General features: G+C 39.8%; 1 non-coding gene across 1 annotated transcript; it reads right to left on the bottom strand.

Moving 5' to 3' along the window:
* Positions 1-280: 280 nt before the first annotated feature.
* LOC112082365 lies at positions 281-389 on the bottom strand. The gene has a single exon (XR_002897033.1). It is a non-coding gene; the product is annotated as a small nucleolar RNA R71 (small nucleolar RNA).
* Positions 390-17,734: the final 17,345 nt, after the last annotated feature.

Here is a 17,734-nt window from a genome sequence, read left to right as displayed (position 1 = left end):
TTTGAAGTCAAGCCTCAAATCATCTCATTGGTGAAACAAAACCAATTCCATGGAGTTCCTTCTGAACATCCAATGGATCATATCGAGCTCTTTGAAGAAATCTGCAGTGTGATGAAAACAAACCAAGTCCCAGCAGACTATTTAAAGTGTAAGTTGTTCCCTTTTTCGTTAGCAGACAAAGCTCACCGTTGGTTAAAATCTTTGCCTGCAGGATCGATTACTAATTGGGAATAATGTAAAACTGCTTTCCTGAATCACTTCTATACTAAGTCAAGGTCAAACTTGTTGAGAACAAATATCTCAAGCTTTCAGCAAGGACTTACTGAACCTTTCTATGAAGCCTGGAAACGTTTTAAAGAGTATGAACGTGATTGCCCTCACCATGAATTTCCCGGATCAAGCCTGCTGAGCACATTTTACCGAGGTTTGCAACCAAAATACAAACTTTCGCTTGATACAGCTAGCAATGAAGATTTTGGAAAAAAGAAGATAGCACAAGGATGAGCCCTCATCGAGAATTTGGCTTAAGCCAATAACAATGATTATCCTGAATACGATCGCTCGACGAAGCAAACCGGAGCAGACAACAAGGAGATAACCAAGTTGAAAAACATGATGAGCCAGCTTTTGAAAAGCAACAATCGCCCAATCCATGTTTGTGAGACCAACAATGGCGCAGAAGATGGACCTAGTGATATCAAGCCTTTCAAGAAGAAGAGGTGAACTATGTAGGAGCACAAGCACCATATCCAAATCGCTTCAACAATGGCTTCAACAACAACTTCCGGAATGCAAATTACAACAATCTCTCTTACCGCAATCCAAATGTGGAGAATCCTCAAGATCAGTACTACCCACTACATCAAAAATCCTTCCAAAACAAGTTCCAATGTGGAAATTTCGGAGGGACAGGAGCTTATCATCCGCGACATCCCTATAACTATCAAGGTACGGGGTTTAACAATCAATTTGTACAACAACAAGGAGTCACGACGAACCAGCTAGCTTCACAAATCGGAAGACTTGAACAGTCCATCCAACAGCTCGTTATGACAAACGAGAAAGCATCTAAAGACATGAACGTGAAGGTTGACTGCACGTATAATGACCTGAACGGAAAGTTTGAAGCTTTATCTTCGCACGTCAAAAAGCTAGACGTACAAGTAGCCCAAGCCGACTCTATGAAGAGACAAAGTGGAGCTTTTCCTGGAAGAGTTGAGGATAACCCCAAGAGATTTTGCAATGCCATAACAACGCTGCCCGAAGAAGAAGCCAGAACCGATGGAAATGATGAAGAAACCCCAATCTTTGTACCACTTTACAAGGATGTCGATGCCAAGCAACCACCATTCAAGGTACCTCAACGTTCACCGTTTCAAAGGCTTATAAAAGCCGACGATCCAGGACGTTTTTTTTTCCAATGTTTCATTTCAGGAATCAAGTTCATAGACTGTCTGTGCGATTCCGGAGCCAATGTCAACATCATGTCAAAGAAATTTGTCGAAAAATTGGGCATAAAGACCTTAAAGACATCGACGGTCAAGGTTATCTTTGGAGATTCATCTCAAAAAGATACTGAAGGGGCGATTCATGATCTACAAGTTCTAGTAGGGGACAAGATTGTTCCAGCAGATTTCCAAGTCCTGGAAATGGATCAAGACAAGGAGAGACCACTCATATTCGGGAGACCATTTCTAGCCACTGTAGGAGCAGTAATCGATCACGCAAACCGGCATGTTGTCTTCCTCAATGTAGATCGCAGAAGGTTTTACCCGACTGTCCTAGATGATTTTCCGAGCAAAGGAAACCGGCCGAAAGAGAAAGAAAAGGAGAAGCCGAGAGATTTTGAAAAGATCAAGATCATCATTCCACCAGATGCGATAGAGACTAGTGAGGACCAAATCCAGGAGCTGATCGAAAACACAAAAAGGGTTTTAAACAATGTTAAAGTCCGAAAGAAGAGTAAAGGAAAGAAGACGGCTCTTCAATGAGAAGTAGTAAAACCTCCAGCGACCGGAAGTGATAAAGACACATCAAGTTGAGTGCCAGTCAAATCAGCCTGACTTTTTATGCCTATGTCGAGCTAAACGACTTAAAACAAAAGTGCTTAATGGGATGCAACCTATTTAGGTACTCTTTCTTTTAGTTTTCTTTTCCTTTTTACAATTTATGTTTTCTTTTTCTTTTAAGTTTCAGGTATTTTTGTAAAACAAAAACACAAAAAGTCAGAAAATTAGAAAAACCGAGAAAAAAGGAGAGGTTTCTAGCTGCTCGGCCTGGCAGAAAACCTGAAAGTTAGACGAAGGTCGCATGAACATCTTTTTTAATTCTTAAGCTTTTTAAGAGATTCTTGGCCCAAACCTCACTCTTTTTTAAAGCTGATTTCAAATCTATCATCAAATCTCTCTTTCCAGCAAGGTATGAAGCTCAAACTCGCAATTTTTAATTGATTTTGAAATTTAGGGTTTTCTTAAAAAGCCCAAATATTGATTTATTGATGGTGGAAATAGCTTAAGAACATTGGATTATCCTTCTAGGTTATCTGAAAAATCGATTTTAACACCTAGCTTAAGAGGAATTGAGATTATTGAAATTTGGATTCTACATGCTTTATAAAAATCAAATTTGGAACAGCAAGATTGGTGAATTTGATTAAGTCTTGTGTGAGTTGTGATTAGTACTAGGTAACCTATAGACTTGACATGAAAATTGCTCATTAAAACCAATTTTTAGAAGATTTCTATATTGAGAACATCAAAAATCCGAATCTGGTCATGAACTACTCGATTTCTTTGATTCATTGTCAATTATGTTTGCTTATGGTTTAACTAATCTCTTGATACTATAATTAGTATAACTGATCGCTAATGTGTTAAAATCGGCATCCATATTCACTCTTTTTCCAAGAATCATCTCGTCTTGTAGGAAAAATGGAACAAAACAGATCCCGAAGAAGCCGTCGCACTGGTGACAGCTCTGAGGACATTCCCGATGATATTACTCTTGGAGAGTACATGCTGAACCAAGCCAGACCGAGAAGAAGAAACTACGTGATGAGGTTGGTCCAGCACTCAAGAGAAACACAAGCAACTCCCGAGCCACCACAGATCCGATACATTGGGAAAGAGATCAACCCGAGAGTGGACTACGCAAGACGTTTCAAGAAGCTGAACATCAAACCTACGCCTTGCATTGATTATCATACACTTGAGATGCTTAGAATTAGAGAAGATGTAATCTGGTACATAGATGCACTTAAGCTGAGACCCTACATGGAGCTGAACCTTCCAACTTATCCCGAGCCAGTCCGCAAGTTCTTAGCAACTGTCACCCTCCACCACACGAAGAGGATGAACCCTAGAGCATCTGATGGCATCTTGTCATTCTCTATCCGCGGACAGACTTACTCACTTACCATTTCTGCACTTTGTGAAGCTCTTAAGCTTCCATACACTGATGGCATTTACCTTGAAGAAGAACCTGATTTTGACTTATGGAGAGAGATGGGTCATGGCGTCTATGATAGCGGGAGATCCAAGTCAGCCCTTTTTACTCATCCTGCAGTGAGAGTTGTGCACAAACTCTTAGCACACACGATTTTCTCTAGAGCCAACATGGGATATGTTTTGAAGACCGAGCTCATTACACTTCAGATGCCATTTATGGACGACCTACGACTTGCCTGCTTTGCCTGGATCATAGCACAGAACATGGTGAAGGTGAAGCATGATTTACATGGTTGCGAGGACGCTACTCCAGCTTACGAGAGCGCTATTACAGCGATACTACAGGCTGTAGGATTCGACTTCTCATCTGATGATCCACTTCCTGACGTCTAGTCTGATCTCTCTCGCGATCACACTATCTCTCGTGCCGCTTTTGATCCAGACAGGTTTGGTTACAAGTATTGCACTGAAACCGAGGAGCACCGAGTCTGCTTACCTTCAGCATCAGTCCTGAGATTGTGTAACGGAGGACGTCCGCAGTGGACTCCGGAACTCGATGAGTTTCTGCCATCTGTGCCTCGTCTACCATTCACCATCGGCCAATTCATAGTGGCCAAGGTAAAGCGCGATGCAGCTGTGGCCGTGCTCACTTTCAGCCATCTGTTTTGACCGGCCACACTTCATCATCGACATCATCACACACACATTCTGACCTGGAGGGCAGAGTTGAGAGACAAGGACGACGCTTTGAGCGCGTTGTCACCTTCCTACAAGAGCAGCACCAGTTCGAGGCAGACACATTGGAAGATGAGTGATTGATCAGCACTTCACTGTCATTTGACAGCCAACACGGTTCTATCATAATTTTCTTTTCTTTTATCTTATTTTATTTTCCCTTTTATTCACCATCTTCTCACCAACTTTTTCACACTGGGAGGATGACTATCCGTACTAATCATTTTCTTGCTTTTGCTTTCAAAATTTCAAGTACTTTTTAAATTTTAATATGTAACCTATTCGACCTTAAGTATTTTTCAGGAATTTTTGACACAAAACTATGATGATTTAGACCTGCATGCTTCTACACTATGCATGATAGCTCATTTGTGGTTAGCACTAGACTAGGCGGTAGCTAGAATACTTGCACTACGAACTCCCACCAGAGGACTTCTATTCATGGAGATTCTTTCTGACAGGATATACTAGCTCATTTTATTTGACCTTAATATTGATATCTAATTTTCTCATCATTGATTTTAGGCATGCATCGAGATATACATCTAGGACGTCTTTTACCCTTACCACTCTTTGTCGTCCTAGATGCCCAGTTCATCTTTATCTGGTACCATACCCTAAACCCAAAACCCTTGTTTTTAACCCTCATGCATTCTCTCTTTAGTTTATATCAGCAGATATGTGCAAAAACGTCGGAGAGAAAAGGAGCGACGCAGTTTTCAGTCACTCACAAGGAAGACTGAATGGAGTTAGGAAGGAAGAATATCAAAAACCTCATTAAGCTTTACAAGTCCGATTTTAATTGGTAATTTTGTGCTCTCTATGACTCTATATCTAAAAGTGGTCCCTCTTTCAAAAAAAAAAAAAAAGAGAAAAGAGAGAGGAAAACAAAAAGCCTAATGAGTCTTAGATTGTCGAAATTTTTGGAGCAAGAAGCAACCACTAATCGTTTAAAGAACTATGGTTTTGAAAGATTTACAAAAATCTAAGTCTGGGGGAGTCAGGAGAGAACCTGAGGAAGAAGACCAGGAATCTATGGCAAGAAGAAAGTGACTGAAAATTGTGGATACCAACAGCTTCAATCTCTCTTGCGGTTTTGCATAATATCTTGCATCCTCCCGATCCTCAGGTAACCCATAAACACTTTAAGCCTTACCCCTAGAATAACCTTTTTTACACCTAGCCTAGATTGCCTTGCTTATATTTTCTTTGATGAGAACCACCGAGATTTTTAATGAATGTTAAGAGCTAGTTGATTGGAAGTTAGATCTTAGTGCAATAGATTTCCGCATGACGGATTAACGGACTAGTTATGCCCGTATTGCTAATGAGAATTTTCTAGGCTATTCCTGATTGATGCATAATGATTGATATTGGTCTAGAAGTTTGGTCTCTGAGATTCTGTTTAGTTCCTGCGTTTTCAAACCTCTCACCGAGATTTGGCATTTGTTTTGTTTGAGGACAAACAAAAGACTAAGTCTGGGGGAGTTGATAACACCGGATTTTGACCATTTTTATGGATCACTTTAATGTCTTTTACAAGTGTTTTTACTCCATTTTTAAAAATTTTCAAAGGATTTCTATGTTTTCGGATTTTAAAAGACTTTTCAGGTAATTTGGGATAAAGAGACACAAATTGGAACAAAAAGACTATTTTGGATAAATGCAGACCGTCAGAACTCTCATGGAGAGACGAAGACCTTCTCACCATCTGATCACCCTCAAAATTGGACAACTTATAGAAGAATCAACCAGCTTTCAAATGCACTTGGTTTGGAGACATTCCAACGGTTGGATCGCAAGATATTCCATTAGCCCCAGAGACACTCGAAGACGGCCAGCAAGTCACGCGACCGCGGCCACAAGCCTATTTCCCGCGGTCACAAGCTTCCCGACCGCGGGCAACCACCTATCTCTCATGGTCACGTTACTCCCGACCGCGGCCGGCCAACTCCGATTAAAAGCCCATATTTCTGAAGCCTAAAGTCATTCTCAGCCTCAATTCCGGAACCCTAGAGACCATGAAGTATTGAAGACTATAAATACTTGTCATTTAGGTTGTTTTTAGGGAGAACCTTGATACTTTTACAGAAACCCTTTTCCTTTAGCCGTTTTATGCGATTTTTATAGAAGATTGTTCAAGTCTGAGTTTTTCAATAGAGAAGCTTTCTTTCATCTCTTTTCTTTACTGTTTTTGATTACTTTTATTAAAACCAATGATGATGTCGACCTCAGCTATGTCTGAGTAGATCCCGAGTGGGGCTTAGGGTTCCCTAAAGGGGCTCTCATTATCGATTAAGACATCTAGGTTTATAGATCTGAGATTTTAACTTTGTTCTCTGTTTATTCTCGTTCTTATTGCATGTATGCTTGATTGATCACCTAATATCTGATCTAGATAGTTAGTGTTGCGAAAGTTTTCATTAAGTATCAGACCTAGAATGAAACATATGATTTTTCCGTAAGAGTGGAAACCTACCTGCGGCGAGATCGTGAGTATTGACGAGTCTTGTGCAGCTCTTGCGTTCTGTCCCTTCCAGGGCCAGAGTGGAAACCTACGGGTCAGGGTTGCGAGAAACAGTTGGTTATGATCACGACAGTGACGTAGTCATACCGCCGTACTCTAGCTCTAGAACCTTATATTTCGATATCCGTCAATCCCAATCTATCATCCCTAGTGTTAAAACCGATTATGATCCCTGTAGAGTTTCCGAAAACGCAGCGTTTTTAGCCATAGTTTACAAACCAATCAATTTTTACTTGCTCATTTAGATCTGCATTTCAATTGTTTTAGTTCGATATTTTGCTTGCTTTATTTGCTTTCTATTCGATTTTTCTACTTGTTCCTTAGGGTAGATTTATTTGCTTTCTTTTGTTTTAGTTTAATCCGTGACAAACAACCAACCTCTGAAACCAATCTAATCTAGACATAAAGTTAGAAATCGTAGAAGAATACCAGACACACAAATCTCTATGGATTCAATCCCTAAATACTACAACTGATTAGTTGTGCACTTGCGGCTTTCATTTGTTTTTGTTAAGGGTAAAACTTGTTCCCTCACGCAGTTGACACGCATCATCTACCAGACGGAGAACTGCCAGAGTGATCGAGAAGAAGAAGATCATGAACCCTTAACGTTGGCAGAAATGGAAGTGGATATCCCCTAAACCTTGCTGGTCTACAATCTCAGGGACTAGGGGCCAAAATCCAGTGGCCACAGAGTAGGAGGCATGACGGAATGCCGCGGTGAAACGGGAAATGGTGCGAGTTTCAACAAAAGTAAGGATACCGGACAGAAGAGTGTGTTGCCCTCAGAATGGAAGTACATGCCATTCTCAAGAAGAGTTATTTGAAGCAGTTTCTTTCAGAAAAAAACACAGAAGAACATGGAGAGGTCAGGCGTCCGGGTGCAAGGAGATGAGTAAAACTGCACCACCCGAACATAAGCAGGTATCAGCTTCTTCGCAGTCAAGGAAAAGGATGACGTGGGAATGGTCGCCTCCATAAAAAGGAAATCAGGTGGCATCGAGCAGGTGCCTGTGATTCCGTCCCAGGGGAAACCAATCATCTTTGACGCTGCTGTAGGACAGAAGGATTTCGATCCACCGAACGAAACATTGATGGTGACTTTGCACATCTCAGAATATTTGGTAAAAAGAATCCTGATTGACAAAAGAAGTTCAGTTAATTTGTTATTCTCCGGCGTACAAGGGGATGACCTCGCACCTGAGAGGATGATCCCAGAGTCACTACACTGGTAGGATTCAACTAGATGGCTGGGTGATGTCACGCTGCTCGTATTTGCGAACGGAGTAACCAAAAAAACGACGTTCACGTTGGTAGATTGCCCTCGGGATAAAATGCCTTGCTGGGAGAGACCCTGGATCCATGCAAGGGAGGCAGTGACATCGACTCTCCATCAGGTAGTCCGGTTTCCCATGAAAGACGGAGTCAGAGAGGTTCGCGGGGAACTACACGAGATCCAGCTACCAGCGTCGGTGCAAGAGGTGTCCTTGGACGCGGTGACCCCGGTGTCGTTACTAAACTGGAAATTCGGCCTAGGAGTAAGCAAGAAGAGAAGGACGTCAGCTAAGGCAGAGGACCAGGAAAACCCCAAGGAGGATTCAGACGCGAAGGTTAAGAAACAGAAGACCATGGACCCGGTAGACAAAGCCATGCGAGACCTAAACATAACATGGAAGGATCTGCGGATGACAGAGATCATGGCTGACCATGCCGAACAACCGGAGGAGTTGCAGAAGTTAATGGGAAAGGTTGGGGCATTCAAAAGAAATGTCCCCTTCCTAGCGGAGTTGTCCTACCCGTTCACACAAGGGATGGGGGACAAAGAAAAGAAAGCGGAAAAACAAGAAGCATTAGTGGAAATGAGGCGCATCTCTTAGTACAGACCCCTCCGACACGACCAAAGAAAGGAGAACCATTGAACCTGTTCGGAATATCACAGAGAGATCGGTTAGCTCAGTGATTACCCGGGAAGACGAAAGAAAGGCATTACCAGTGTGCTACACCAGAAATGACTAACCGGGAAGAAAGTGGGCTTGAGCTGAGAAAAAAGTCAATCTGGGTGGTGCAGGAGAAGGAGGTCATACCTATACCAGCACCCTGTAAGTAGTCACAGAGGAGCTAGTGGAAAACGAGGAATTTACGCTGTTAAAAATGAGTGAATTAGAGGACATGGCGGAAGAGTTCGAAGATTTAGGGATCAGCTATGCAACGCTTAATGATAGGGGATTGATGTTACCCAGAAAGTTCACAGAGCCTACAACTTCTTGCCCAAGCATAGGAACGACGGGCTCCGTCGGCAGGGCGAATACCAAAGAAGCCCAAGTCTAAGTCATCTGAAAATTATCCCCATGTTCAATTTCTATTGTTGTTCTAGAATATCATCACCTCACCTCTCGGTCCAAGGAGAAAATAACATGTATCTCTGAGATTCAAGATCACCGAAGAGGTTGGAACTCATGCCCAAATGAATGAGAGTTGTAGTTGTATTAAGGCATGAAGAACGCGCAAATAAGTCATTTGGCAAGAGTAAACATGGGGAAATAGGATGAATAATGATAAGGATATAAATGACGAGCGAGAGCGCACGGCGGGAAACCAAAGGAAATGGTCTAACAGGTCAGACCTTGGGCTTTCAGACCCTGGGCTTTCAGACCCAAGGTCCCAGGTCATTTCACCCATGGTGATTGACTCATGCATTGCAGCTTTTGAGCCCACTGCTCTAGGTCACTTCGCCTACGGCAAGTGACACATGCATCACGTCCTTTGAGCCCACGGCTCCAAGTCACTTCGCCTACGGCAAGTGACTCAGGCATCGCGTCCTTCGAGCCCACGGCTCCAGGTCACTACGCCTATGGCAAGTGACTCAGACATTGCGTCTTTCGAGCCCACGATTCCAGGACATGCTGTCCCCGGCGGCTCACTCAGGCATCACGTCATTCATCAAAAAGGCATCACGCGCCTCACACCAAAAAAGGTGACTCAGGCAACGCATCCTTCGTCGAAAAGACGTTATGCGCCTCAGGCGGGTGCTCAGTCAGGTACGGCTAATGACGGGGCGAGGTGTTTGTTCCCGATAAGGATAACTTCTATATCCCGAGCTAGTTTTGCTAACCCGTGAGGTGGGGGCAAATTGTTGGGGATAATTTGATCCTTCCTACATGGACGAATCACATGCTAACACGTAGCGTTCAAAGTCTTTTAGCAGGTACGCCCCCCTCTCCCTCGGGGGCCAAATTAGAACTTGTATTGGGCCTCCGGCCCAATATGGTCTAAGCCTATAGTATCGGGCCTCAAATCCAGTTGGATTCAAAAGATCCAAAACGATAGACCACATATTCTCAGAATCCTCGTGTCCAAAAGCGCATGTCACACTGTCAGAAACAAGAAAGTCGGAAACTGGGTGGTCAGAAGGATAGCCCACGCCTATACCCGGAGAGCGAAGTCTTTCATCCCCGACAGCCTGGTTCTAGTATCGAGGGACCCGGGCCAGGTATAAGTAACCCATGTGAGCAGGAATAGTATTCAAATCTCCCTCCAATCGACAATAGGAATATGCCTTAGTCTGATTTAATTGCCCATACTCTTACAAGCTCGCGAAAATGACATTTAATGCGTTTTACTTGCGTGTGTCAGGTGAAAGTGACTTTTTGCAAGAGCCAGGGGGAAAAGCAAATGAACAGTAGAGAGCCATAGCCACGTGTAAGCCGCCGACCCATCTCGTACACTGAGAACGAAAGGGACACACCAAGAGACGATATCGTTGCAGGCAGAACACGACAAAGAAAGTTGGTGAGACCATCAGAGGTGTGACGCTATCGCAAGATTCGAGTTCAGCCGAGTTGGGTCATGGGCCGATCCAGCTGATCCACTCGATCTATCAGAGGCGTGACACCATCACAAGATTCGGTATGCTAGCCAAGATTATGTAATTTCCTATAAGTACTTTACTCACTCCTACAGGGAAGGGGTACACATACGTAGCCTCTCTAAGTCTCCCGATATCTCTCTAGATACTTTTGGTTTTTAAGCTCAGACATTCTACACAATTCTGACCATCTTTCTGGTCATCTCTCTGGTCACCTCATTTCATACCTCCTCCACGGTGATTCCTAAACTGTGGAATCCTTTTACGCTCAAATTCTTCTTTTCTCTCTTTCCACCAAAAGTCCATTCTCTTGCTAAGGTCCGAGTAGATCCTATCTTTATCAAGGACTCTCAGACCACTTTTCTTCTAAAAGTTTTCCGACTTCTTTCTGGTCTCCGAACATTCTTTTTATGGTCTTTTGGAGTTGTTCTCTGACTTGAGCATCAGAGTGCCTTCGGAAAACACATCCTCATCGTGTTTTCCAGGCTTTGGCGTCATTTCTGTTTTGCAGAAAAGTTTCCCCCGAAGAGGATTGAATATCCCCCAAACATAGATTATGAATTATAAATTATGAGAATAAGTATATGGACAGATTTTATGAGACAATGATTATGCATTTTCAAGTTATTAAAAACACTTATCATCATTGATATTTTTAAAAAATCTAAAATTTGTTACGTTCAACTTCTTTAAAAAAAAATTGTGCATGTATTCATGTCCATCAACAAAAGAATAAAAAATCAATTGTGCATTTCATATTTATCAAAAACTTTGTCATAATAGTTTTTTTTAAGAAAAAAGAAAATCTAAATTGTTTTATGCTTCTTCCCTATAAAAAAAAGAAAATAATGTTATTTTGAATTGTTTAAAATTTATTTCAGAAATAATAATTGTAATATTTGTTTACTCAAATTCCATATAAAAAAGTTTAAACTATGTATTATTATATCATTTTAGAAATAGTTATTCAAAAAACATTGTACTAATTATTTTATACATCTACATTATTCAACTGCTAATGCTACCAATGAAGCTTAATGTTCAACTGTTTTCAAAAATAAAATCATGTTTTCCAACTGCTATCTCTAATCGCTCTTTTATAACTATCTTTGTTACAATGTTTTAAATTTTCTAACCGCTTTGTTTAAATGGAGTCACCAATCGGACCCAACATATTACATCGATTTTATAAGTTTTCTTCTTGTATATGCAACTAATTAAGCTCATTTAGATCTTTTGGTTTAGTCTTCTCTGAGTTGTCTCGAGCTGCAAGTTTGGACAAGTTTAATGCCTCACTTATCTAAAGTTTTCTTGCCTTTTACTTTTTTTTTTGTTGACTACTCTTCATGTTTTTGGTTGATATTAATTTATCATTTGGGTTCTAGAAGATTTTTTTTTGCGTGTTATCTATAGAGTTTTATTGATCAAAACCTTGAAAAGTATAAGGCCGGCGAAGATAAAAATCTTCCAGAAACTAAGCTAACAAATTCAAAAGGAAACTAAAGCCCTATAACAGGGAGCCAAACAAACATGGAATTATACGTAGCCTAAAAGACCAAACACTAAGCCAAATTAGAAAACACAAACAAAGCTAAAAAAAACCAAGGAACGATGGAATAATGCAAAAGAACCAAAATTTCTAAAGCTGAACACTGGATCAAAACTCTCACACGACCTGTGAAGATTATCGGCTTAATCTTCTTTTTATATTCCGATTAAGAACTCAATCCTTTGAGAATCGATTTAACGAGAAAGAGATGTAAAGAACTTAATAAAGAAATAACACGAGATTTTAGGAGTTCACGTCCTTAACCGGAACGGTACGTCTCCCCGGTGAAGATTCACCGGAATCCACTATCAATACGGCAAATTCGCCGGAGTAGCTTACAGATCGTCTCTCTCTCTTCCCTCTCTCTCTCTGTAACGGCTAGTTGACTAACAAACTTCTTGTCAACACCCGAGAAGGAAGACGAGCTTTATATCCAGCTCATAATACAAACGACGTATCAGAGATCGACACCTGTCTAAGTGGACCTAACTCAAGACTCTCTCTTTTCACTAGTCTTTCCCACACTTAAGCTATATTAGCTAAACAAAGTGTTCTTTACCCGATTCCACATAAACTTGTGAAGATCGCTTGATGATCATGTCTACACACTTCAAATCTCCACCTTAGACACGATCATCGGAGCTTGCTTGGTGGCATCATCTTGTACTCTTGACCGAGCACCACTGTATCCTGGACCGGATGCCACTTTAATTCTTTCCCACTCGAAGCATCTGCAATGCTTCCTTTAGTTTGTAAACCGGAAGAACTTTGGTAAACATATCCGCAGGATTGTACTCAGTTCCAATCTTCAGCACTTGAACCTCTCCACAATTGATTAAGTCTCTGATAAAGTGGTACTTAGTGGCAACATGCTTAGTCCTCTCATGGAAGACAGCATTTTTAGACAAAGCAATTGCGCTTTGTGAATCACAGTGAATCTGCACTGACTCCTGAGGAAATCCAAGTTCTTCTGCAAATCTCTTTAGCCATACTCCTTCTCTCACAGCTTCTGACAACGCTACATACTCGGCTTCCGTCGTAGATAGAGCCACAATCTTTTGGAGAGAAGATAACCAGCTAATAGTATTTCCACCTGCGGTAAATACCATACCAGTAATGGATCTTCTGTGATCTTGATCTGCAGCGTAGTCTGAATCCACAAAACCCTTTATCAAAAACTCACCCTTGTTCTTGTAGCACAACCTAGTTTCGACTATACCTCTGATGTATCTTAAAACCCATTTCACTGCTTGCCAATGATCCTTGATAGCTTTACTCATAAAACGGCTTACTAATCCCACTGGATATGCCAAGTCTGGCCTGGTGCCAACCATAGAATACATGATGCTTCCCACAACATTCTGATAAGGGACCTTCTGCATGTATTCCTCCTGATCCTGGAACTCTTCTTCTGTTGCTGATCGCAGCTTGAAGTGTATTCCCATTGGAGTAGAGATTTGCCTGGTCCATGTTATAGCTCGACAACACTTTCATCAAATACCCTTCTTGCGATATCCAAAGACCTCCTTGCACTCTATCTCTCACAATCTCCATTCCTAGAATCTTTTTAGCATCCCCCAAATCCTTCATCTCGAACTCTGTATTTAACAACACCTTGAGTTTGGTGACCTGATCCTTATCCACAGATGCCACAAGAATATCATATACATACAATAGAAGGTATATGTAGATTCCATTCTCAAACCGTTTGAAATAGACACACTGGTCGTGCTCACTTCGGTTGTATCCATTCTTAGTCTTGAAATCATCGAACCGTCGGTTCCATTGTCTTGGAGATTTCTTGAGGCCGTACAAAGACCTTTTCAATTGACACACCTTATTCGGAAACCTCTTGTCCACATAACCTTCTGGCTGTTCCATCACTATAAACTCATCTAAGTAACCATGTAGGAAAGCCGTCTTGACGTCTAGCTGTTGAAGTTCCATGTCGTAATGCACAACTGCAGATAACAAGTATCGGATTGATACATGTTTAACTACGGGTGCAAATATCTCTTTGTAGTCTATGCCTTCTTTCTGAGAAAAGCCCTTAGCAACCAACCTTGGAGCTTCAACACCTGCAATTCCCGGTTTCCTCTTAAAAATCTATTTACATCCTATAGCCTTTTGTTTCTCTGGTCTATCCACCAAATCCCATGTATGATTCTTCTTTAATGAAAGCATCTCTTCATCAGCTGCTTCCTTCCACTTGTCACTATCAGAATCATTCATAGCTTCTTGGAAAGAAGACGGTTCTGAACTCCCATCTTCGGACATGGCACAACTGAACCCTGCAAATTCATCTTCTCCATCTGTTTCATCACACTGATAGTCTTCATACCGAGCTGGTCTCACCACCTGTCTTCTTGTGCGATCTCTAGCAAGTTGATAGTCACTCAAACTTTGATCATTTAGTATTGGTTCAGCTCCACCTTGAGGAGTAATCACTTGATCCGTGACTTCACTAGCTCCACCTTGAGAAGTATCCTTAATAGCTTCGGGTATCTCAGATACCTCAACTGTTCCCGTTCTGGATCCACTTGAATCTTTGTCATTTGCAGGAGCTAGTTTAATATCCATATAAACCTGATCATTGCAGATTCACCTGAACCTTGAGCTTTATCTTTATTTCTTTCTAACCATTTGTAACACTGTTTCTTGAAGTGGCCTTCTTTCCCGCAGATCCAGCACACTTTCTTTCCTTCTTTAGACTTAGACCTCGACCTGCTTCTTCCTTTTCCTGATTGACCATTGTATCCAGACCTAGTTTCTGATCTGCCTCTAACATAATAACCTTCTCCAACATTCTTAGAGCTAGGGGCATCTCTAAATTCCATCTCCTTAGACCTAGCCGCACTAGCAACATCCTCTAAACCTATAGCATCTCTACTATATTTTAGAGTTTCCTTTAGAGAATCATACCTGTTTGGCAGAGAATTGAGAAGAAGAATCGCCTGAACTTCCTCTGGTATCTCGATGCTGAGATCGTTCAGGTCCGCAATCAGCTTCAGAAAGTCGTCCATGTTCTGGTCGATGGTTCTTGTTTCTTGCATCTTGAATGAGTAAACCTTGAGTTGCGAGTGGACTCTATTTGGCAAAGTCTTTGCCATGTACAACTTATCAAGAGTCTCCCAGGCTTGAGCCGCCGACGTACACTTATCGAGCTTCCTCAACACGTGATCTCCAACACACATGAAGATCAGATTCAGTGCCTTCTCATCTCGAGCCAACCACTCGGCTTCTTCCTTGTCTTTTCTTTTCTTCGCATCTTGATCCAGATCTTCATCTTTCTCGATGACTGGCACTTGTTTCTCCGTTAGAACATCTTTCAGTCCTTGGACAGTAAGGTTTGCTAACATTCGCTTCTTCCAGATCGTGAAATCGCCCGATCCGTCGAACATACTGAGCTCGATTCTCTGAGTCGTCGTGGTCGCCATTTTTCACCGGATACGAAGATGCACCAATAACCTGGCTCTGATATCAATTTGTGAAGATTATCGGCTTAATCTTCTTCTTATATTCCGATTAAGAACTCAATTTTTTGAGAATCGATTTAACGAGAAAGAGATGTAAAGAACTTAAAAAAGAAAGAACACGAGATTTTAGGAGTTCACGTCCTTAACCGGAACGCTACGTCTCCCCGGTGAAGATTCACCGGAATCCACTATCAATACGGCAAACTCGCCGGAGTAGCTTACAGATCGTCTCTCTCTTCCGTCTCTCTCTCTGTAACGGCTAGTTGACTAACAAACTTCTTATCAACACCCGAGAAGGAAGACAGAGCTTTATATCCAGCTCATAATACAAACGACGTATCAGAGATTGACACCTGTCTAAGTGGACCTAACTCAAGACTCTCTCTTTTCACTAGAGTCTTTCCCACATTTAAGCTATATTAGCTAAACTAAGTGTTCTTTACCCGATTCCACATAAACTTGTGAAGATCGCTTGATGATCATGTCTACACACTTCACGACCAAACCCAATGTAATTAAAGATGTCGAAGTTGAGCCAAAAAATCATGAACCTCGAAAAATAAGCAAACTAAAGCGAATTTTGTATTAATTTTCTTTCGAGAGCGCGTTTTCTCTCTTTTCTCTCTATCAAATCTCTAAGGGAGAGCGATTTCACTTAACTTCAGATTATCATTAGATTTACTTTTCGATTAAATTCAAATTACTTTCATTACTTTCATTTTATCTTTGATGACTTAGAATCAAATTGTTTGATTTTGTTTGTATTATTATGTTGTTTATCTTTCACATGCTCGATTAATAAGTTGTTGAATCCGAGATGTGTGGATAGAATTTTGGTCATCAGTTGCTTTTTTCTTCTGTATTTTGTTATTGACAAAAAAAATTGATGTTAAATATTTGAAAGAACTACACATCTTTTACAAACGATTTTATATTTAAATGGTATGTTTCATGTTGACAAAAAATAGGCATGGTATGTTTTGATTCTTTTTATTAAATGCTGAAAATATTACTGGATTAGGAAAATAATTTGTAAATGCATATTTTACTTTATATTTTTTTAAATGGTGGTATAGTATTTTTATGATACTATAAAATAAGAATAGTTAGAGTAAAAATTAAATTTATAAGAGAGAGAAAAAATATTATATGTGCCCAATACTAAATCCGCCACTCCACGTTGGTTTTTCTCGAAATTTATTCTATTAAAACAGAAGCACTTTTAGTGATTGCTTCCAAACACTTCCAAAGTTTTTTTTAAAAGATATTTGAAAACTGTTTTAAGATTATCCTATTTTGTTCCGATGTTATTTAAAAAATATATTTTCTTTTATATAAAAAGTAATTCCGAAAATTAGATATCAATTTAGATAATTAAAGATATTCTTAATATAAATTATATTTTATTTAAAATTTAAAATATTTAAAAAATTGCAATTAATTTTAAGTCTAAAAAAGTTAGATATTAAGTTAAATTACTTTAGGCTTCTTTAAATATAGTTTAGATTTAATTTAACATTTGAAATTTAAATAATATTTTCATGATAAACATATGATTAACAAATATGTTATTGTGTTTTTTTAATCATAATCAATCAGTCAAAAATTTTACATATTGAAAATTGAAAAATATTTATATTATATGGTAATTTGATGGGATTGGTTAGGTTTTTTATAATTGTGGTCTTCTGCAGGTTAAGTTATCAAAACATGCAAGATATGAAGCTAAAATTTTTTTCAAAATTAGTAAATATGTTATAATATAGTAATATAACAGATGGGTTAGAATTATGTTTTTATAACCACAGTTTTTTTTGCATTAATAAAATGAATGAATTAGAATTATGTTTTTATAATAATTGTCTTTTTGATTATTAGAATGATCGGGTTATAATTATATTTTTATGTTCACGATCATAATAATACTAAACAGAAAAATTTAAATATAAATTATATATAAACAAAAAATAAATCTTTATCATTTATTAAAAAATTATATCTAAAAAAATCATAAATTAGATTACAAAATTTAATAAAATTCTCGTGGGAATGCACAGGGTAAAATCTAGTATTCAGTTAAATACTCAAATTCTATAAAAAAAATAATTACATCCAAAGAAGAAGATTACAAGATAC

Source organism: Eutrema salsugineum, unplaced genomic scaffold (assembly GCF_000478725.1).
Source record: "Eutrema salsugineum unplaced genomic scaffold, Eutsalg1_0 scaffold_8, whole genome shotgun sequence".
NCBI classification, from domain to species: domain Eukaryota; kingdom Viridiplantae; phylum Streptophyta; class Magnoliopsida; order Brassicales; family Brassicaceae; genus Eutrema; species Eutrema salsugineum.
The sequence above is the reverse complement of the archived record's forward strand: the minus strand, read 5'-3'. Positions and strand labels throughout refer to the sequence as shown.